Below are 23,454 nucleotides of genomic sequence, written 5' to 3' on the forward strand. Positions count from 1 at the left end.
TTACCAAAGGTAAAATTTTTCCTTGATTTTGTGATGTCTCCTGAATATTTTTCAAATAGGATGGTCATGTGTTTGACAATTCCTTTTGCTTGTATTGTGTTTGAGTTTCCTGTGATATATAAAACAATGAAATACATTATAAAACAAGGAAACACGTCCTTTTTCAGAACAGATGATTTACATCCGAATATTCATTGCTAAGGTATTGTGTCCATCTAGGTCAGCTGTTGTTGCCATGGGGGAATAAATCACAGCTCAACAGGCCGGGTGACATATGTTTTTGTAGCCGCTTTTATACAGAAACTTGCTGTGTCTTGTTGAGTTTAGAGACTGTTTCCAGAAATACAAGATAATGAGACATTATTTCACTTTGACAATCCACATAACAAACATGTTTATTTTTCTCTGTACACATAATAAAGAGTACGTTTTATATAACACATACCCGTATGTTATGGGACTCATGAAATTGTATTCTTGTTAAAATCTTAATTTAGTTACATGACTTGTTATATAATTATATTGCATATTATATTTAGACTGTAGTGTAAATGCCCAAATCAGAATGTAAAATCAAAAAGATCATGTTTCCCAAAATATATCAAAAACTAGTGTAGTACTGTGTTAGCCAGAGACAATATGAAATGTTAAATACTTTTGTGTCAAAAAAGACAAAAGTATAATAGGTATGATACCTTTATTGGCTAACCATAAAAGTTCTATATGCGGCTTTCAGAGCGCAGAGGCTCCTTCTTCAGGCAGTTTACAAATGAATGACTTAGAAAAAAGCACAACATTTAGATGTTACACAAAGACAATTAGTACATGAAGTGATATATCATTAAAGGGAATGTGTTGTCAGCAAAACATGTATTTTTTTTTTAGTTAAACATTTAGTGTGTAGGTGATTAAACATTGTTCAAATTTTTTTTATTTTTTTCACGAGTCAGGAAATATTATAAATTAGATTCTAATTTATAATATTTCCCAGCACTGGTCACTAGATGGAGCAATTCCCAAAATTGCAGCATTGCATGTGGTTGCTTGTGGTAAAGCAACCACATTGCTTTTTGCTGCAAAATTTGGAAAAAAGCACTCGCTCTAGTGAGCTCTGAGAATCCCCCCCTCCTTTATCCTGGCTAGTGCCGGGATAAACGAGGGGATTGAACGGTCTAACCTCCTACACTGTGTGTCGCCATTTTTTGAGCTAACACACAGTGTAGTAGCTTTACATACAGTAGTAAACACAGTAAAACACGAACATACAAAGAAATCTCTTACCTGCTCCTGCCGCCGCGGCTCCCTCCGGCCCGTCCGCTCCGTCTGCTGCCGCTGGTCCAAGTGCACAAGTCCGGAATCTTACTGTCCGGCCGCGACTTCCGGTCCACAGGAAAATGGCGCCGGACGGCGCGCATTTCAAATTGGACTGTGTGGGAGCGGCGCATGCGCCGTTCCCACACAGACGGCGTACACAGAAGTGGATGGGACGGGACCCGTTCGCAGTCCCTATGGGACTGGAGCTGCCGTATTCCATGTCTGTATGTGTCGTTAATCGACACATACAGAAATGGAAAAAAAAATGGCAGCCCCCATAGGGAAGAAAAAGTGTAAAAATAAGAAAAAGTAACACACAAACACACAAATTAATCCAAACGTTTTTAATAAAGCACTAACATCTTTAACATATTAAAAAAAAAATTGTGATGACGCTGTTCCTTTAAGATAAGCCGGGGCAATAAAACGGAGGTTATAGGGGTGATGACTTAGGAGTTGAGGCATCTGGAGTCAGTCTGATGGGGGACGTGACAGTGTGTCCATGTAGTGGCTCATAAATCCTGGTGTTAGATTGAGGCCTTGTGTCAATGACTGGAATTTTATCATCATCTTGAATTCACAAATTTTTCTTTCTCTGTTGTTTTTAAAATGACCCTTCAGAATGAGTACCTTTAAATCTGCCAAACTGTGGTCTGGTCCAGAGAAGTGTTTTCCCACGGGTGTATCCACCTCCTGTTTTATTGTATGTCTGTGAAGATTCATCCTGGTTTGTAGTTTTTGTATTGTTTCTCCAATGTAGATTCCTTTATTGATGCACCTTGTACACAGGATCATGTACACTACATTGGAGGATATACAGGAGAACGTGCCAGTGATTTTATAGTCCTGCTGCGTGTTTGGTATCTGGATGGTGTTTGATGACCAGATGTTGGTACAGGTCTTGCATTTTCTACTGTTGCAAGGAAAAGTGCCAGCCTCTGATGGTGGTGAGAGGGCACTTCTGACAAGGAGATTCCTTAGGTTTGGTGGCTGTTTGTAGGCAAGGAGTGGTAAATCTGGGAATATTTCCTTCAGTTTATTGTCTTTGTTAAATATAGCTTGGAGATCAGCAGCAATTTTCCTCAAGATGTTCATTTGGGGGTTGTATATGACCACTAGGGGAACCCTGCTTTTGTCTTCCTTCTTTTTGTACTCCAGAAGATTGCTCCTTGGAATTCTTGTTGCTCTGTAGATCTGATCATCTATAATCCTTGGATGGTATCCCTGTTGTAAGAATGTATTCCTCAGTGATAGCAGGTGTTGTTTTGTGTCTTCACAGTCTGAACAGATCCGTATGTATCGCAGAGCCTGGCTGTAGATGATGGATTTCTTTATGTGTCTCGGATGGAAGCTGTTCCATCTCAGATATGCTGGACGGCCTGTAGGTTTATGGTAGATTGTTGTTTGTATGGTATTGTCTCTCATGTATATGGTCATGTCCAGAAAATGTATTTGAGATGTAGAGTAGTTGAGAGTGAGTTTGATGGTAGGATGGAACTTGTTGAAGTTTTTATGGAAAGAAAGCAGTTCATGTTCAGAGCCTGTCCAGATTATCAGCAGGTCATCAATGTACTGGAAATATGCCAAAATATATCGTAAGTCAAAGTCCCACAATGGTTTTCAAAATGCAGAAACTGGAAATATACATTTCAATCTTCATCCAAAAGCTGAGTCATGTTTCAGTATAGCACAAAAAATTAAATATACTAATACTCAAAATACAGAAATAAATACAACTAAGATAAATTACTACATAAAACACTAAAAGGTCTTGTTTTATTTAGGAAACCCATTTTCAAATACCGTATTAGAAAATTCTAAGTTAATAGAAGGGGTTCCCCATTCAGGACACACATCTATTAGCCAGAATGGAAAGTGGCTACAAGAAGTATCTCTCATTCTGAAGGACCTGGTATGGCTGTACACAGACAGCCCATTAATTTGAATTAATTCCTCCTGTGGTAGCACTAGAGCGGATGCAAACACCCATTGGGATCTCAAAAACCTGGTTGTTAGGGGGTCTTCAAACTCTGTTCGTTGGAGGTCTCAAAACCCTGTGATTAAAAGTCATGGAGTGTTATTAAGTACCTAAGTTAATCTTTGACTTTCAGGGACAGACCAATTTTTCAGGACTACATCTGTTTGTTTAACTTTAATATTATCATACTGTTATTGCATGTATTTAGCCACTATATAGTGCTAATGGTAGTGGTCATGATGTGGGGGTATTATTTTGGCCTTGTATAGTGGTATCATAGGTAATATTGATCTTTGTATAGTGCATTTTGTCCATTAACAGTATGAAGGTAATATTTATTCACCTTACGGTGGTGATATATATTACTGGTATAGTGGTATTATTGGATTTCTATATATTTGTGTGCACAGTATATGGTGGGATTATTTGTGTACATTATACACTGATCAGCCATAACATTAAAATCAGCTGCCTAATATTGTGTAGTTCCACCATAGTGTCATCAAAACAGTTCTAACCCATTGAAGCATGGTTTCCACAAGACCTCTGAAGGTGTCCCGTGGTATCTGGCACCAAGAAGTGAGCAGCAGGTAAGTTGTGAGGTGGGACCTCCATGGATTGGAATCGATAGTGGATCGGATTGAGATCTGGGGAATTTGGAGGCCAGGTCAACACCTTGTACTGTTTGTCATGTTCCCCAAACCATTCTTGTACACTTTTTCCAGTGTGGCAGGGTGCATTACCCTACTGATAGAGGCCACTGCCATTAGGGAACACCGTTGAAATGAAGGGGTGTACTTGTCGGCAACAATGGGGCAGATTTACTTTTCAAAATGAGCCAAAATTTGAACTCAAATTCAGCACGAATTCTAGTGCATGTGCCATGCGCCATATTTATTAGCTGTTCCAGACACTTTTTGTGCCATGTTCGACAAGGGGGCATAGCTTAGGAGAAGGGGACATGGTCTACCATAAAGGGGCATGGCTTAAAATGCAGCACACAAAAAACTGGCGTATACTAAGCCTATCAAGAGGTGGTATAAGGAAATGTGTCTAACATATCTAACAAAATACACTAAATTTATCATAAAACGTGTGCCACTTTGATAAATTTGGACGATCTTCTGACCGCCTAGTCTAAATTTATGTTGTCTAGATATTAGACAACATTACTTAATCTACAACCGGCTTGCCTTCTTTCCATAGTTTATCCTTGTGACATCTCTTCCCCAGGAAAGTGAAGCACCCGGCCGTAAACATGATGTAAAAGAACACGTTATTTATCAGACTATGCTCCTTCTTCCATTTCTTCATGGTGCAGTTCTGATGCTTATGTGCCCATTGTATTCAGTTTTTGTGATGGACAGGGGTCATGTAATGACGGGGTAGGGAGACAGACAGGTGAGCCCTAATCTACGAGCCACTCAGTCCCTGCCTACTTGCACGGCCCGTCCTAGGCGACGGCGTACTACTGGGCGATGGTCCCTACGCTCAATATGTGCACGACAGACAAACAGACAAGGGTACACAGAAGCTAAGGGAAATGGGGCAGTTGCCCACGGCAAGAGCGTGAGCAACAAGAGTAGTGAACGAGACGAGTCAAACCAGGAGTGTACGAGGTACCAAACGCAGAGCAGGAGCGTAGTCAGTAAAGCCAGGGTCAAAATGAAGCAAGGTCAATAATGATAGAAGGAGCAGCAGAGCCAAGAAACAGGAAAGAATCACAGGCAGAGACAAGCAGGAAATGAAGGTATAAATAGACAGAGGGCGGGAGCTAGAACCGTCTGGATAGGCTGTGATAGGTTCTCCCACTCCTGAGCCTACCAGCCTGAGTGGTAGCAGATCGAGTCACTCTATCAGACTTAGGAGCAGGTGCAGACTGATTAACCACGGGCGTCGACACAGAAGCTGTGTCTGGCAGATCCTTTACAGGTCACATGGGCACTCTGACTGGTCTGCAGCTATGCAGCCCAAGCACAGCAAGCTGCAATGCAAGGTGTGTTCTGCCACCTTTCTATCACAGCCAGCAATTTTCAGCAATTTGTGCTACAGTTACTCATTTGTGTGATCGGACCAGGCGCATCAATGAGCCTTTGGCACCTATGACCCTGTCGCTGGTTTACTAGTTGTCCTTCCTTGGAACTCTTTGGGTAGGTACTAACCTTTGCATATCGGGAATACCCCACAAGACCTGTCATTTTGGAGCTGCTCTGACCCATTCATCTAGCCATCGCAATTTGGCCCTTGTTAAAGATGCTCATATATTTGCGCTTGCCCATATTTTTTCTTCCAACACATCAACTTTAAGAACTGACTGTTCATTTGCTGCCTAAAATATCCCACACCTCGACAGTTACCATTTTAATAATATAATCGATGTTATTCACTTCACCAGTCAGTGTAGATGTTATGCCCGTGGTCGCTGACCGCTGGTACGTTCTACTTACCTTCGGCAGCCGTGACCGCAGGACTCTCTCTTCTTGCCGGGATCTCCCTCCCCAGAGACGCCAGCACATGCGGCTGCAGTTCCGCATTGCTGCCTGTAGGCTGCTCGCGCACACTCGTCGCGTACCAATGTAAATGTTCCCTAACCAATCCATTTGCACTCTGGACTATATAAAGGACTCTGCCCTCTTCCTCCATGCCTAAGCATTGTTGTGTCTGCCCATGTTTGTTATTGCAAATGGTCACATAGTCGTATACTGTTCCCGTAACCTGTATCCCAAATCCTGTATACAGTACTTGTGTTTGTTCTAGTGCGAATTCTAGTGTCTGTGCCAAGTGTCGTCCGTACCAAGTGTCGTCTGTGCCAAGTGTCGTCTGCGCCAAGTCTCGTCTGTGCCAAGTGTCATCTGCGCCACGTGTCATCTGCGCCACGTGTCTGCCAAATCTTCTATCCAGCTACTCTTGTCCTAAAAGGCTATCATTGACTGTTGTTTGGCGAGCTGCTACTCCGCTATTGCGGAGCGGCCTAGTGGGCCAATATACCCTATAGCCGTGATAGAACAGTATATGGCGGCATTATTTATGTTTGACCCATGTGAATGAGTCCTTAGTCGTGTGATATATACACAGTTGCATACTGTACGAGATTTTTGTTTTGTCATTTGTGAGGGAAAGCTTGTGCACCGAGGCCCATGAGCTTTTAACTATGCCTCTGCTGGCTAGCGTTACTTAGACTACCTCTGTCAAATACCTCTTGTTATTGCAAATTTGTTACATACTGAAGAGCAACGTATTCCTGGAAGAATTTTAAATGCTTGTAGATGTACTTATATTTCCAAAAATAATCATTCAAAATGTTCTCACAATCTTTTACAGTTAAATCACTAAAAAAAACTTTAATAAAAGGCTTTACTGGTGTGTGTATGTAGGTATAATCTGGTGAAGTGATGTCTTAGATTCTTGCTTCAGAGAAATCGTATTATTATCACAGAATAACAAGTGAAAATTATATCCTGACTGCACCAACAACATCCTGTTGTGTCGCTTCTTATACAGAAAAAACTTGTCACACTAAACTAAGATTTCTTTTGTTGTGGCTTATTTAACATATTTTTTACATTGAATTGAATATTTACAGTAAATGGCTCATTTTAGCCTATGATGCTGAGATATGACGATGGGAAAACGTAACTATGCACTCACTATATGAAGATAAGGGAAAGGGTGCATATTAAAACAACTTCAATGGAAACCACTGACAACGAATAGAAGTTGAGACAGCACTCAAGGTTAGAAAACAACAAAAATTGTGTTTATTTTCACCCATTGCTGCATTTTTGTGTTTTTCTAACCTGGAGTGCTGTCTCATCTTTTATTTGTTGTTAGTGGTATGAATGGGATCAGGAGTCAGGATTCCGTAGAGATGTGCACCATAACTGGATCCCCTTATGCTTGGTGCTGTTGGATCTTTGTTTTGTTATGGTCTTCAATGGAAACCAGGTGCCCTAAACTGGTAGAGCTTATATGCACTTTGCATTGGTTTTGATCCTGAATCTACTCCACTGGCTAACAATGTATCACATCATTTATTTAGCAGAATAAAAATAAAATGGAACTGTGTTGCTACTGTATTACAAAAAAGAAAAAAGGTAGTTACTTATATTTTTTACATGACTGATTTGTCCCCAAAGTCTTGTTTTCTATACAGGGGAGAGGGTATGTTATTTCTAAAGCTGCCAATACATTGTTTGACTAGTCATTCCAATGCAACTATCAAAACAAGGAATTGTCCGAGCTGTCAATCTTTTTTATGACCAAATCCTTCTCTTTTTTCATGAAAATGGAAATAATTAGAATTCTAATATAGCATAGATATCAGAGGTATAATGATTTCAGTTTTCATTTTTAAAATGAATATTAGAAAATGATTGATTGGCATTGACAATACCGATGTTTTCTCAAAGCTGTATAAATACATATTATTATTATTATTACATCTAAATGGTTAAGAAGAAACACTGATACTATTGTTATTATTTGACAACACTTCAGTCACACTGTGGGGATTTTAGGGAATGCTGCGGATTTTCAAATTAATATTATGCCCATTTGTTGCCCATATGTTGCAAACATTTTTTTCACATATTTCACCCTGGCAGATCCAGAGAAAAATGCTTATGTGACAAATGCAGATTCGCTGTGGATTTGTTGAAGATTCTGACTACAGGATTGAACTACACAGGGTTTGTTTGTTGTCTGTTACCATGGAGATGCATAAATCTATATAACAGCTATAGCCACAAAAACAATGGGACATTTTTAATGACGACTTTCTGCAAAGCTGTTTCACTTTTGAACGTAGATGCATTGAAGCAATAAATAGAAAAAAAAAATTGGTTGTGAAGTTGGGCAAAGACTTTAAATTCCTGAACTTGAACCCAATAAAAATGCTGTGAAAGGACATGAAACGATGTATGTCTGAATTAAGGCTCGCTCTGCACAGAACTAAGGCCAATACATCTTCAGTATCTCTTCTAAATTCCTTTAACACTTTACAATGGAAGTGGATCTGTATGTTTTTGCATGCAAAGCTCCAAGATGTTATTTAGACTTTTAAAATTACTAGAATTATTTATCAGGATTTTTGATTAGTTGCAGAGCACCTCCATGCTGACTGAGAATAGCGTCATAATGACTTATGTTGTTGCGCCTTAACTAGTTAATGGGAATGGTCTTACATGCCAACATTAATAAGTACATTCAAATGGAGGGATGAATCACTGAGTAGACACATCTTCTTGTATTGTAATAATTAAGTATCTACTATATGCTGTGTACTCTGTGTACAGCGATCAACAAGCTTATCTATTCCAGTACCCAACAGTCCCCAGCGTCCTCTGTAGAACATTTACTGATAGAGTTTACCACCGAGGAATGTAAAAGAGAAACTATACCTTTAAAGGAGTTTTCCAATTTTTGTTTGTGTAATCTATTTATTTGTAGAATAGGAAATAACCAAGTTGTCTAACATACACGTATTCGAAATTCTGCTCACATACCTTTCTTATATCAGTGCTATATCATACAAAAATAAATATTTTGCCCACATATTAGTCCATTGGAATGCATCTATGGGATAACTTCATGGACTAAACATTGTGTCCCAATGGGCGCTCTCTTCTTTTTCCAAGCCGCCAATGCACAGTACACTCTCTGCACTACACAGCCCGAGGGAGAGATAGGGATAATATACCTCATGCCACTGCTCTGAGCAGCTGCTACAGCTGGCAGGTAAGAGCAGAAGCTCTGATTGGTAGAAAGCCTGTCAACTGACAGGCACTCCACCAATCAGCAAAAGGATAGCTCTGACTGCGCACTGTCCAGTGCAGGAGGGGGAGGGCTCTCTAGTTGCACAGGCGTGTGTGAAGGGGGGGGGGGGTTCCTGGTAACATCCACTGCCTCCGGCCAGTGAATGAAAGATGCAGGGTCATGTGTTATGGAAGGGAGAGGAGACATTCGGTCAGATTCTCTGTACTTTAAGGGGCAGTAGGTGGAAATCAGGATGGAGTGTGATGTTGGTGTTAAAGGAATGAGAGGATTCTGTTTGCCGGGGAACTATTCAGGCTTTGTGCACTATTGGGATGTGGGAGTTGTATGTGGGGGTTGTATTGGCTCCTGTAAAAGGATATATTCCTAGTTGGTTAAGCATTTTATCTCTTAGACATTTCGTAACATATAAGAGACTGTGCCACTTCATGTGTTGTAACCATTAAGCTTACTGTGCCCCAAAAAGAGAGTAACCATATGCTTTGTGTGCCACTGTAATATCAGTCGCGTTTAGTAAAATCTATATGTTCAACATTCATTTGTTCTGCAATTCGGTTCTTTGTTAAAGGGCGAACCAGGGAACCACATTACATGGTATGTTCTATGGTGTGTAAAATAATTTATGTACAATTATGGAAACCATAACTGATTTATAGAATAAGCAATTGGTAACAATACTTTGAGAAACTGTACTATGTTTGCATAGTATATTTACAAAGTATAATACAAATAAACACATTTATTGAAAAATAAGTTTTAGGGCCTGTTCACATCTGCGTTGAAGGCTCTGTTAGGGTCCTCCATCACAGATCGAGGTGAAAATAAAACCACAGACACCCTGACGGAAATCCGACTAAACCCATTAAAGTCAATGGGTTCCGTCGAGTGCCGATGGTGTCCGTCATACAACGGAACCGGCACTTCAGCTATCTTCATTGTTTTGCTCCTCTGACGGAGAAGAACAATGGAAACACTAACACAAATGTGAACCCAGCCTTACCCATGAGCTCACTGAGTCAGAAATCTAATTTTCTTTTAAACTACACAAAAAGCTTAATGGTGCATTAACACATCAATATGAACAGTGCTTTTTAATGTATTGATCTACATATTGTGTTTCTATTTGGCTATGCTCTGTGCTGATATACAGAAAATTGGGATGCATTAGTAGGATAACTGTACTGGCATTATCTACTCTATTTGTTCTATAATAAGAAGTTATTCCTTTTAAATTCTATATTTGTTTGGAAAGACATTTTAAAAGTCCAATACATCAAGAGAACACATGTAATTCTGAAGTGATTTACAATAAAGTAACAATCGCTTTAGATGACAGGCGCACTTTTCTCATGATAAGCTTCCAAGTTTCTCTTCATCATTTCATAAGCACAAATTCAATTGATAGCACTTTTGGGAAATAAGCAGTATATATGCAAAGAACAACACTAACATGAACTGTGGCAATATATACACACATTATCTGCTTGACATTAAGCTTTATATCTGAAAAGAAAGAATTAGCAGGGTCTTTGGAGCCTTGCTATGAATATCAATATGATATAAAGGAGTTAGTCATTTTCATTTACATAGAATTTAATTAACAAATTCAGTGAGGGAAAAAAATGGGACACTGTTTCCCATCACTTTTTGATTTCTTTCTGTCTGAGTGAGCCAAATTTTCTGCAAATTTCTAGGAGATAATTTTTGTCTTGTCTGACAGCTTGAAAATGTAACAAATTAACACATTTTAGATTGATTAATATTGTATGTATGTTTGTAGATAATAATATTAGAAACGCTCCGTGAAACTAAACCAATGTATTTTTTAAGACAACTATAAAGCTAAATTACCTTAATCCCTTAATGACCGCCCACCGTCTTTTGATGGCAGGCGGTGCGGGTGCTTCGTCTACAGCGACGTCTTTTGGCGAAGGCGAGGCGAAGAAGAGGCTGATGAGTGCTCCTGTGAGCGCTCATCCTCTAAGCAGGAGCTGTAACGAACAGCTCCTGATCTTAGAGAAGCTGACCGAAGACGGGGAATCCCTCTGCAGTCAGCCCTAGGGACCTAGAAAGGACCACACGGCTGTCTGTTCAGTTTGCCTGCTGTTACTATGTACTACAGGGGCCTAGCACAGACCAGAACAACATAAACTATATGGGACAGGAGCTTTTATGACATTCCATTCTAAATCTATAGGAATTAATATGGAGTTGGTCCCCCCTTTGCAGATAAAACAGCTTCCATTCTTCTGGGAAGGCTTTCTACAAGATTTTGGAGTGTGTTGGTGGGAATTTTTACCCATTCATTCAGAAGAGAATTTGTGAGGTCAGACACTGATGTTGGATGAGAGGGCCTGGCTTGTAATCTCCGTTCTAGTTCATCCCAAAGGTGTTCGATGGGCTCAGTGCAGGCCACTCAAATTCTTCCACATCATACACACCCAACCATGCCTTCATGGAACTTGTGCACTGGGGCACAGTCATGCTGGAACAGAAAAGGACCTTCCCCAAACTGTTCCCACAAGGCGGAGAACATTTTTATGTAAAAATTGGAAACCAAAATGAATAAAGAAAAAGTATTATATGCCTATAGCTCAGAATAATAAGAACTCATTTGCAGTAGTCACTATGAGCTTTACTGAGAATTATAATTGCAATGAAAATATCCTGCATAAAAAAGTCAGCACCTCCTAACAAAGAGAAATACATGGGCAGGTGTTAATCTGCTGTGACTGCAATGCAGAACAAACAAACAAACACAAAGATGAAGCAGCAGCATAAGATATATGCAAACTTTAATATGTTTAATATTTTAAATTGCATTACTTCTATATTTACTATATTTAGAAATGTGAGGTTCTTAGCGTACATTTTGATCAAATTAAGTGGGCCCATCTGCCACAACATACAGAGGGGTTCCTAAACGAAACATTATACCTGTACAACATGAGACTCACCTCTCTCTTTTGGGCCTAGGCCTACAAAATGTACTCAGGTCAGTTTTATTCCATACTAATTAAAAACAGCCTTAGGCAGGTGAGAGAAGTGCACGACCAAGATGGAGGCAGTCACCACCCGCTAAGGACAATACAAAATACAAAGTTAGTCAGCACATGCTAACAAAGTGAAATAAATGGACAGGTGCAAATCTGCTTTGACTGCAATGCAGAACAAACAAGCACAAAGATGCAGAAGCACACTGCACGCACTAAGATATATGCATATATTTAATATTTTTACTATTTTAGCTGTGCATCAATGTGAGGACTTACTTCTTGCACCCCGATGTACAGATACAATATAGCCGCCATCCCGCTGAAACCGCCAGTATCGGAGATATTTCCGATCCCGGATTTTTTGCCCTACTTAGAAGCCACGGTCAATATTGACCTTGGCATCTAAGGAGTTTAAAAGAGAGAGTGGGCTCCCTCTGTTTCCCCATAGGCACAACCACAATGCGATCGCGGGGTCCCAATTGTTGCTATAAGAGCAAGGAGGCCTGATAAAGGCCCCCAGGCCTGCCAAAGGCACGATCTGACAGGTTGCCTGTCAGTTTTACACTGACAGGCAATAATGCTTTGGTATACTAAGTATACCAGAGCATTAAAGAAGAGATCAAAAGATAGCATTTTGACATCACTTAGGGAGACTTAAAAAATAATTATATAGAGTTTAACCACTTAGCATTATTCGCTGTATAGGTACAGAGAAACTGAATCTGCACCATACCCCTCTGATGCCGCGATCAATAGTGACTGTGGCATTTGAGTAGCTAGTCCGAAAGAGGTGGCTACCACTCTCTCCTGATCGCGGGGTGCGATTGGTTGCCATGGCAGCTGGAGGTCTATTGAAGATGTAGGCTCCATGTCTGCTCTATTTTTATGCCTTGCCAGAGGCAGGGCTTAATTATAGAGAACAGAGAAAGGCAATACACTGAAAACATAAGTATTGCAGTATATTGCATGATTGATCTAACAATTACATGGTAAAGTCGCCTAGGGGGGCTAAAAAGAAGATATTTAATAAAAGATGTTTAATTTATTAAAATAACATTTTAATTTAATAAAATAACTAAAATGAAAACAAAAATACTTTTTCTTATCGCACAGTAAACGCCGTAAAAACAAGTGTAATTGCTTTTTTTTTTAACCCATTTCCCTCAAAAAAAGAAATTACAATTAATCATTGATTCTATTAAAATATATGACTTGTACTGCCAAAAAACAAGCCCACATACAGCTACATCTACAAAAAATTAGAAAGTCATGAATGTTAGAAAAAAAATTCCATCAAATTTGCTATTACTGCGCAAAAGTAGTAAAACAAAGAAAAATATAAATTTTTAGTATTGCCATAGTTGTACTGACCCGTAGAATAAAAGTAACTGGTTATTTATGCTGCACGGTGAATGATGTAAATTTCAAAGGCAAAAAAGCAATGACGAAATACACCTTTTTTTTCTATTCTGCCCAATTTTTTTTTTTTATAAAAGTTAATCAATCTAAATGTACCCAAAAATGGCTGTATTACAAAATATGATTCGTCCCACAAAAAAAACAAGCCCTCATACAGTTAACTTGACAGACAAATAAAAAACTTATGGCTCTCAGAATTCAAAGTTTAAAAAATGAAAAAAGATGCTTCGTCCTAAAGCCCCTAAATAAGCTGTTCATAAAGAGGATTCAATGTATTACTGCTAGATTTACTATATTTATAAGGTTTTTAGCGCACATTTTCACTAAACTGTGTTGGCCCACCTGCCATGCACCTCTGTGGTTTTAAAGAAATTAAAAAAGAAAAATTATTTTCCCTTAACCCCTTCCCGCTCCTTGACGTACTATTACGTCATGGTAGCTGTATCGTTCGCGCTCCATGACGTAATAGTACGTCACGGGAGTAACGGCCGTTTCGGCCGTCCTCCCGACACATACAGGAGCTGTGACGCTGCTGTCTTGTTCAGCAGCTGTCACAGCTCCTACAGCGGGGACCGATCGCTGTGTCCCCGCTGATTAACCCCTTAAAAGCCGCGTTCTATAGAGATCGCGGCTTTTTAGGCGTTAAGCTGCCATCGCCGGCCTGCTACGCGATAGCGGCCGGCGATGGTGACTATGGCAACCGGACACCAGACAATGGCGTCCGGCTATGCCATAGACGGAAGCCTAGTGGGTCCTGACAACGTCAGGACCCACTATGCTTGCTGTCAGTGAGTAGCTGACAGTTCTAATACACTGCACTACGCATGTAGTGCAGTGTATTAGAATAGCGATCAGGGCCTCCTGCCCTCAAGTCCCCTAGTGGGACAAAGTAATACAGTAAAAAAAAAGTTAAAAAAAGATGTGTAAAAATAAGAAAATAAAACATTTAAAAGTAATAAAAGTAAAAATCCCCCCTTTTCCCTTATCAGTCCTTTATTATTAATAAAAATATATAAACAAACAAATAAACTATACATAATTGGTATCGCCGCGTCCGTAACGTCCTGAACTACAAAACTATTTCGTTATTTATCCCGCACGATGAACGCCGTAAAATAAAATAATAATAAACCGTACCACAATCACAATTCTTTGGTCACTTCACCTCCCAAAAAATGGAATAAAAAGAGATCAAAAAGTCGCATGTACCGAAAAATGGTAATGATTGAAACTACAGTTCGTTACGCAAAAAATAAGTCCTCGCACGGCTTGATTGATTGAAAAATAAAAACGTTATGGCTCTTAGAATAAGGTAACACACAAAGTGAATGATTGTTTACAAAACTTATTTTATTGTGCAAACGCCATAAGACATAAAAAAAAACTATAAACATATGGTATCGCCGTAATCGTATCGCCCCGCAGAATAAAGTGAATATTTTATTTATAGCGCACGGTGAACGCTGTAAAAAAAAAAGAATAAAAAAACAATAGTAGAATTGCTGTTTTTTAGTCACCACGCCACCTAAAAATAGAATAAAAACTGATCAAAAAGCCGCATGCACCCCAAGAAAACTACAATGGATTCCTCAAGGGGTCTAGTTTCCAAATTGGGGTCACTTTTGGGGGGTTCCCAATTTTTTGGCACCACAAGACCTCTTCAAACCGGACATGGTGCCTAATAAAAAAGAGGCCTCAAAATCCACTAGGTGCTCCTTTGCTTCGGAGGCCGGTGCTTCAGTCCATTACCGCACTAGGGCCACATGTGGGATATTTCTAAAAACTGCAGAATCTGGGCAATAAGTATTAAGTTGCGTTTCACTGATAAATCCTTTTGTGTTATAAAAAAAATGGTATAAAGAGGATTTTCTGACAAAAAAAATAATTTAAATTTCACCTCTACTTTGCTCTAAACTTTTGTGAAACACCTAAAGGGTTCATAAACTTTCTAAATGCTGTTGTGAATACTTTGAGGGTTCTAGTTTCTAAAATGGGGTATTTCATAGGGGTTTCTAATATATGAACCCCTCAAAGCAACTTCAGAACTGAACTGGAACCTAAAAAAATAAATAAATGAGGCAATACTTCGCTTCTTACATTATACTGATAATGAGCCGTGCCCACCCCGAGATGACCCCAGTTTTGACCGTTTGTATAAACGGAGACCCCTATTAGACCGTTCCAGTGCCCGGTTTTCCCCAGCATACACCCCGAGAAGTGTATTTCTATTGATGAGTCCCTGGTACATTTTAAAGGGAGGGGTCAATTCCGCGAGTACCTGCCGGGTAAGAGGGCAAGGTATGGCGTGAAGATGTATAAGCTGCGAGAGTGCATCAGGGTATACCTACAGATTTAGGATATATGAAGGAAAGGCCACCCCCAAACCAGACTGCATCCTGGACTACAATAGGTACATGGGAGGGATGGACTTGTAAGATCAAGCCCTGAAGCCCTACAGCGCCATGCGGTGTGGTATAAGAAGCTGGCCGTGCACATCATACAGATGGCTTTGTACAATGCGTACGTGCTACGTCGATGTGCAGGCCAGACGGGAACTTTCCTGGAATTTCAAGAGGTGATTATCAAGAACCTAATCTTTAGGGACCAAGAAGGGGGGGCACCCAGTACTTCTGGAAGCGGGGCCACACGCATCGTACCAGGGCAACACTTTCCAGGAGAAGTTCCCCAAACTGGCAAGAAGGGAAAAAGTCAAAAGAGGTGCAAAGTCTGCTATAAGAGGGCGATAAGGGATGACACAATATATCAATGTGATACGTGTCCCGAATAACCAGAGCTCTGTATGAAAGAGTGTTTTAAAATTTATCATACATCCCTTGGTTTATAATTTACCCCAATTTTACTTACCCTGATGCACTCCGCACAGCTTATCCCCCCTCGTCTTTCCCCTCTGGGCCCTGCTGTGTGTCCAGGCAGCTGATAACAGCCACATGTAGGGTATTGCCATACCCGGGAGAACCCACATTACAGTTTATGGGGTGTAGGTCTCCGGTCAAAATGCTCACTACACCTCTAGATGAATGCCTTAAGGGTGTAGTTTTTAAAACGGGGTCACTTCTTGCGGGTTTCAACTGTACTGGTACCTCAGGGGCTTCTGCATACATGACTTCGCACTAGAAAATCCCCAGTAGGCCAAATGGTGGTCCTTTCCTTCTGAGCCCTCCCATGGGCCCAAACGGCAGTTTATCACCAAAAATGGGGTATTGCGGCACTCAGAACAAATTGCGCAACAGAATGGGGTATTTTATTTCTTGTGAAAATAAGAAATTTTCAGCCAAAACTACATATTATTTGAAAAAAATAATTTTGTTTTCATTCCCAGCCCAATTCAAATTAGTTCTGTGAAAAAACTATGGGGTCAAAATAGTCACAACACCCATAAATGAATTCCTTGAGGGGTGTAGTTTCCAAAATGGGGTCATTTGTGATTGGTTTCTATTGCTTTGATAGCTCTGGGGCTCTGCAAATGCGACATGCCACCCGAAAACCAATCCAGCAAAATCTGGACTCCAAAGAACACAGCGCTCCTTTCCTTCTGAGCCCTCCCATGGGCCCAAACGGCTGTTTATCACCACAAATGGGGTATTGCCGCACTCAGGACAAATTGGGCAACAAAATGGAGTATTTTATTTCTTGTGAAAATAAGAATTTTTGAGCTAAAATGACATATTATTGGAAAAAATATATATTTTTTTAATTCCCAGCCCAATTCAAATAAGTTCTGTGAAGAAACTATGGGGTCTAAATGGTCACATTACCCATAAATGAATTCCTTGAGGGGTGTAGTTTCCAAAATGGGGTCACTTCTGGTGGGTTTCCATTGCTTTCATATCTCTGGGGCTCTGAAAATGCGACATGGCAGCCGAAAACCAATCCAGCAAAATCTGGACTCCAAAGAACACACAGCGCTCCTTTCCTTCTGAGCCCTCCCATGGGCCCAAACGGCAGTTTATCACCACAAATGGGGTATTGCCACACTAAGGACAAATTGGGCAACCAAATTGAGCATTTTGTTCCCTGTGAAAATAAGAAATTTTGATAAAAAATTACATCTTATTGGAAAAAATGTAATTTTTTTAATGTCACAGCCCAATTGAAATAGGTGCTGTGAAAAAACTGTGTGCTCAAAATGCTAACAACAACCATGAATGAATTCCTTGAGGGGTGTAGTTTCCAAAATGGGGTCACTTTTGGTGGGTTTCCATTGCTTTGATACCCCTGAGGCTCTGCAAATGCGACATGGCACCCGAAAACCAATCCAGCAAAATCTGGACTCCAACAAACATATAGCGCTCCTTTCCTTCTGAGCCCTCCCATGGGCCCAAACGGCAGTTTATCACCACAAATGGGGTATTGCCACACTAAGGACAAATTGGGCAACCAAATGGGGTATTTTGTTCCCTGTGAAAATAAGAAATTTTGATCACAAATGACATTTATTTGGAAAAAATGACATTTTTTTCATTTCACAGCCCAATTCAAATACGTGCTGTGAAAAAACTGTGCGGTCAAAATGGTAACAACAACCATAAATGAATTTCTTGAGGGTTGTAGTTTCCAAAATGGGGTCACTATTGGGGGATTCCTACTGTTTTGGCACCTCAACACCTCTTCAAACCTGGCATGCTGCCTAAAATATATTCTAATAAAAAAGAGGACTCAAAATGCACTAGGTGCTTCTTTGCTTCTAGGGCTTGTGTTTTAGTCCACGAGCGCAGTAGGGCCACATGTGGGACATTTCTAAAAACTGCAGAATCTGGACAATACATATTTAGTAGTGTTTCTCTGGTAAAAGCTTCTCTGTTACAGAAAAAAAAATGAATAAAATTGAAATTCCGCAAGAAAAATGAAATTTGCAAAGTTCACCTCCACTTTGCTTTAATTCCTGTGAAATGACTGAATTGGTTAAAAAACTTTCTAAATGCTGTTTTGAATACTTTGAGGGGTCTAGTTTTTAAAATGGGGTGTTTTATCAGGGTTTCTAATACATAGGCCCCTCAAAGCCACTTCAGAACTGAACAGGTACCTTAAATAAAAGGCATTTGACATTTTCTTAAAAATATGAGAAATTGCTGTTTAGGTTCTAAGCCTTGTAACGTCCAAGAAAAATAAAAGAATGTTCAAAAAACGATGCCAATCTAAAGTAGACATATGGGAAATGTGAACTAGTGACTATTGTGGGTGGTATAACCGTCTGTTTTATAAGCAGATGCATTTAAATTCTGAAAAATGCAATTTTTTCAAAATTTTCTCTAAATTTTGCAATGTTTCACCAATAAACACTGAATATATCGACCAATTTTTACCACGAACATGAAGCCCAATGTGTCACGAGAAAACTGTCTCAGAATCGCTTGGGTAGGTTTAAGCATTCCCACGTTATTACCACATAAAGTGAAATATGTCAGATTTGAAAAATGGGCTCTGAGCCTTAAGGCCAAAACTAGGCTGCGTCCTTAAGGGGTTAAACAGTTTTTATGTTAGAATTTTCTTTTAAATGAATACAAATCTGTACTTTAAGATGAGTATGTTATTCTTCCCTCATAGTAAACCCTATAAAAAAGTACTAAAGCTAAATTCCAGAATAGCTGGTCTTTAAAGCATAACTAACTTTTCATGTGACTTTTCAGTATAAGCCGTCATATATGTGTACATGAGGAAAAACACTATTTCTTGCAATTATATGACTTGTATTCTGCATTGTTTAGCAGTTTTCCCCTCTGCAGGCTCTATCTCTAATTCTCAGTTTTCTTTGCGCTAGTGGATGAAGCCTAACAGCCTTCATGTCTTCTATACACTGCTGGTTGAAGAAGAGAAACAAGAACCGCACATCCACAATATTAATTAATGAACATGAACATGAGGTTCTCAGTTAACATTTTGATCAAATTGTATAAGCCCATTTTCCACTTCACGGCGACCTCCGATAAGGGGGTTCCTACTCTATTGGTTGCAGCACCGCATGGCTATACATTGCACACATAGGAGAGCAGGATTCTCCTATTCTCTATCTCTATCTATGACACTATCTAGCAGTGTCTGTGTCTTCTATCTGCTCCACCTCCCTACTTCTGCTCCCCCTCCCTCTTCATAGACTTCTATGGGAAACAGCATCTGTGTCTCTCTTTCTCTGTTCCCTCTTCCTGCTCCCCTCCCCTCTGCATAGACTTCTATGAGCAGCAGTGTCTGTGTCTCTCTCTGCTCCTCCTGCCCTCTCTATAGACTTCTATGGGCAGCGTGTCTGTGTCTCTATCTCTGCTCCTGCTCTCTCCTCTTGCTCCCCCTCCCTCCCCTTTCCATACACTTTTATGGGCAGCAGTGTCTGTGTCTCTCTCTCTGCTCCTGCTCCCCTGCCCTTTCTATAGACTTGTATGGGCAGCATGTCAGTGTCTCTCTTTGCTTCTGCTATCCCCTCCTGCGCTCCCTCCCCTCTTGATAGATTTCTATAGGCAGCATGTCTGTGTCTCTGACTGTACTCCTGCTCTCCCCTCCCCTCTCCATGGACATCTCCATGGACGTCCATGGCAGGCTGCAGTCCGTCTCCTACTTTTGCTTAACAGGGGCTGGACAGCAGATAACAGGACTGGAGACACCTACTAGCAGTAACTTGACACAGAATTTGCATGGACAATTAGCAGTTATATAATAACAAAGTTTATAGATATCAGGTATACTATTAAATTTGAAAACATTGTTTGAAAAGTTAGCGTCTATTTAAGGCTAAAATGAGTTACGTCAAAGGGTTAAAATGCACTTAAGGCACCTGAGTTATGCACCAAGTATATTTACTTGAGGCATAACTTCCAAATTTACAGTAAAAAAAAAAAGGTACATTTACCCGAGGGTTTTTCCAATTTTAAAGTGACTGTTAGGGGTTTAAAGGAGTTCACTGGTTTCATGAAAGTGGTGCTAAATAATGATGCCTCTAACAAATTGCCTATACACAGGGGTACACAGCTCATGACTAAACTCTGTTTGCAAAGTTTAATGTAGGACAACAAGAAGAAAACCAGCACCATGGAACATATAAAATGTAAAAAAAAAATACTCCATGTGGTTTTAAAAGTTAACTGATGGTTTGTAGTCGGTTGCTAAAGAAACAGTGGGAAGCAAAAGCATCTGAAAACAGATAGTGGGCAGCTCACTAACAAATTCCCAAATGGCACTGGCTGGTCCTCAAACCCCAACAACTCACATACACAACTTGTATAGTTATACCAGCTCCAGCGTCAAAAATATTGAATTAATTGCGTGTGGTTCTAGCAGTAGGTAGTTGCAATTTAGCACTAGATGGCTGGAACGCCATCACTGATATATAGGGCACAACCTGTCCTATTTTATTTTTTGTGAGATTCTGCAGATATTTCTTATATTAATGCACCAATGGCGACTCCATGATTTATTTTCTTGTCTTCTGACCAAAAGGACTGTTTCCAATTATTTTTATGCATGAATTGATTTTGAACCATTTAGTCTTGCTATTATTTTTATTTGTGTTTTATGAATTTGTGATTCATTTTTATTGGCAGGGGTATGGCATGGTGCTATTAATCTGACATCAATCAAATAAATATTTTTGATCAATTGTATTATTGATTAAATATTATTGAAGCCATACTTAGGTTGTCTCGAGAACTGGTTTACCTATAGACTTGTAAATGTGTAGGCAGCAAATCTCCATGAAAGCATTTTTATTTTCAGGTTTTGCAGTTTAGAAAAATAGATGAACAAATAGGTTTCTGTACATTTGCAGTACATGACCTCCCAACCTGTTTTGTCTGATAACATCTGAATAGCAGACACTAAGATTTCCTCTGTAACTACTGAACACAACCTAGCATTAAAACAATGTAGCTGCTTCTCTTTGTAGATGAACATAAATACCCCACATTTCTGAATCCCAAGTTCTCTTCTTCATCTGTATCTCTGTTTACTTCTGACTACCTGAACATACGGCTATTTTTTTTAATGTTATTTTTTATATGAGCTCTGCTTCTGGTAATAAACCGTGAGAATAATGGTAGTAGTTTATAAATAAATGATTAGAATAAACTTGATTCTTTCCTCTCCAGAAAGCATACAGTACATGATGATATTATGGATAAAGCCATCAGCATTTTCCCAGCAGATGCATCCGGGAAAGACTGAAGTGCATTGTTCCACTCTGACATGTTGACATAGTACATGTGGGCGGCACAACCTACGACAATATTAATGATTTATATTCTTTTTATAATAAAACATTTACAGAATTTTCTTTTAGGTTTCTATAGTTGCACTTTGATATTAATGGGGTTTTTCAAGGCTTGAGGGCTTCCACCCTCCAACATACTAAGGCTGAGTTCACACGGTGCGGATACACTGCGTAAAAGCATGCAGCGTATCCACCCTGTGCGCCACAGGGAATTCAGTGCAGCTTTTCGCTTGGAATGTCCACTGCAGGAAACTGCAGCACTTAACTGCTAGCAGGCCGGCCTCCTGGGATGACGTTTCATCCCAGGAGACCGCTGCAGCCTGTGATTGGCTGCAGCGGCGGTCACATGGGATGAAGCATAATCCCAGAAGGCTGGCCCTCTGACGTCATCCAGGCCGGCCTCCTGGGATGATGTTCCATCCCATGTGACTACAGCTTGTGCTTGTCTGCAGCGGTCACATGGGATGAAACGTCATCTCGGGAGGCCGGCCTGGGGGAAGAAACACAGCCTCCTGGGTAAGTATAAGTTTATTTATTTTTATTTTTTTGCACAGTTTTGTTTTTCTTGCGGCGGAATCGCTGCGAACCCGCCGCAAGAATGCAACAACTACTATTTGTAGCGGGTTTTACCTCTCCATTGAATTAAATGGGGAAAACCCGCAACAAATAAGCAGTGTTTACGTAAATACAATTGACATGCTGGGGAATAAAATTCTGCACAGCAGGTCAATTTCTGATAGTTTTTGTCACTCAGTATTTACGAATTCCATTGCGGAAAAACCGCAGTATTTATGCAACGTGTGAACTGACCCTTAGTGTTTGAATTCCTATCATATCCCTCAGTTCCTGCCTCCACTTGGCTATCAATTCACTAGGCCTAAGCAGCGTTGCATCCATAGTAATATGACATCACTTGACTATACGTTACCAAGTACAAAATTACTAAAGCCTAGTGAATACACAAGGCCAATGGGGAATAGTGGCCTGGGACATCAGTAGAATTTGTATGACAAATATATTACTAGTTTCTTTTCTTTTTACTTCTGTCAGGTTTTGATCCCATTCCGCACCAAACATTGGAAAACCTCTTTGATATCATGCAAAAAGACTTGACAGCTAAGCTCTCGACATCTATGGTCTTCACACCTAGTACAAAACGACAGTGTCATGGTTCATAGCACAATCGGGCAGAAATTTCCAACATGTTTTTTCAAATTCAAAACATTCTGGATAAAGGAAACCCATTCTACAATTATAGTTCTTTCTAGAGAAATTGAATATGACTTCAGTGGAATAGACACACACACATTTCAATTTTTATCTCTATTTATACTTTTTCATGTGTTTTTTGTGTATAATTACAAAATCATTGAACTGCATATAACATGGTGTTCTTCTTTCTTTGTGATATATACATACTTCTCTTGACAGACGTTCTTGCAAGAAGATGAAAGACCCCATCACATAAAATCTGTAAACATGGGCAAGTTAAAGTGTTCCTTTTTATACCATTTTACCTTATGTTATGCTTTTAAATTAATGTAATGTTAGTAAATATATTAATTATCTTTGTGTAATATACATGGATATTCATTGTCATATATTACTTTTCCTTCCAATGACTAATACAAATGATCTTTCTTCATATATAGAGCATAAGTCACACACAAAGGTTTGTCATGTCTAGCAACAATGAAAATAAATACTCATCTGTCTGATTTTATAAATGTGTAGCTTTACAAAAATAGAGGGCAGAAACAAAA

The 23,454-nt window shown here is 39.7% G+C and overlaps 1 long non-coding RNA gene across 1 annotated transcript in view; it reads left to right on the forward strand.

Moving 5' to 3' along the window:
- The window catches only part of LOC142751126 (uncharacterized), a 129,304-nt gene extending 106,106 nt beyond the window's left edge, over positions 1-23,198 (forward strand). The window contains exon 4 of the long non-coding RNA XR_012882716.1: positions 23,123-23,198. This is a non-coding gene — a long non-coding RNA (uncharacterized LOC142751126). The remainder of the gene's footprint in view (positions 1-23,122) is intronic.
- Positions 23,199-23,454: the final 256 nt, after the last annotated feature.

The sequence above is a fragment of the Rhinoderma darwinii genome, chromosome 3 (genome assembly GCF_050947455.1).
Source record: "Rhinoderma darwinii isolate aRhiDar2 chromosome 3, aRhiDar2.hap1, whole genome shotgun sequence".
In the NCBI taxonomy this organism is placed as follows: Eukaryota; Metazoa; Chordata; class Amphibia; order Anura; family Rhinodermatidae; genus Rhinoderma; species Rhinoderma darwinii.